This window comes from Mesitornis unicolor, unplaced genomic scaffold (assembly GCF_000695765.1).
Source record: "Mesitornis unicolor isolate BGI_N332 unplaced genomic scaffold, ASM69576v1 scaffold30943, whole genome shotgun sequence".
Taxonomy (NCBI): Eukaryota; Metazoa; Chordata; class Aves; order Mesitornithiformes; family Mesitornithidae; genus Mesitornis; species Mesitornis unicolor.
In genome coordinates this window covers 35,726-36,165 of record NW_010174486.1, presented here as the reverse complement: position 1 = coordinate 36,165, position 440 = coordinate 35,726, and the positions used below count along the sequence as shown (strand labels likewise).

At 37.3% G+C, this 440-nt stretch overlaps 1 protein-coding gene across 1 annotated transcript in view; it reads left to right on the top strand.

Annotated features, from left to right (window-relative positions):
• IGSF10 (immunoglobulin superfamily, member 10) overlaps positions 1-440 on the top strand; it is a gene marked incomplete at its 5' end in the record, with an annotated part of 8,716 nt that overhangs the window by 4,977 nt on the left and 3,299 nt on the right. The gene's annotated exons all lie outside the window — the stretch shown is intronic.

Below are 440 nucleotides of genomic sequence, written 5' to 3'. Positions count from 1 at the left end.
AGAGTGAAAAAGAAAGATACCCCAGCACACTCTGGAGTGTCTTACTACCAGTTATACAGCAGTTCTCTGGGGAAATAATAATTTAAAAAGACATATAATGCATATTTAACTATATTTCTGTGCTCGTGAGAAGATTTCAGTATTTACTGTATGTTACCTGCTATTTCAGAACAGTGAGACACATGAAAAGAAAAATCTGTCTGTGGTAGCAAACCATCAAATCAGGCTAAAGCTTTGCCAAAATACTTTTGAATATGCAAAGCCTAGTTAAAACTATGCCAAAGTACTTTTGAATACACAAAGCCTCATTGGCTTTACCCAAACTTTGTCTCTACTGAGGACTAAGTTTTGGGTTTACTTTAGAGCTTTATCTATGCCAAGCACTCATTATTTCTATTATCCCTGGTGTCTTGGCTATTTGGCCCAGCAGACCAGGGCAG